Here is a 285-nt window from a genome sequence, read left to right on the forward strand (position 1 = left end):
CCCCACCCCCTGTCATTCGTCCCAACGATAAAGAGGTCTTTCACAGAACCTGATGGCAGGAGTGGAGCTAGTCTCCAGAGTAGATACTTTAGGACGTGTCTCTACCGTCTTGTCTTCCCTCTGTACGTCTCGTTTTGAAGACTGCTGTTCTGTGGTCCATGTGGCAGTTGCAAGGTCCCACTGCGTCCCACAGGGCCAGCCACTTCAAGGAATTGACTCCGTCAGTTGTGCGACTGGCTCAGCTGGACTACCCTGATCTAACTGTAGCCAGTGCGGGGTTGGGGG

This window comes from Pteropus vampyrus, unplaced genomic scaffold (genome assembly GCF_000151845.1).
Source record: "Pteropus vampyrus isolate Shadow unplaced genomic scaffold, Pvam_2.0 Scaffold1728, whole genome shotgun sequence".
Classification (NCBI taxonomy): domain Eukaryota; kingdom Metazoa; phylum Chordata; class Mammalia; order Chiroptera; family Pteropodidae; genus Pteropus; species Pteropus vampyrus.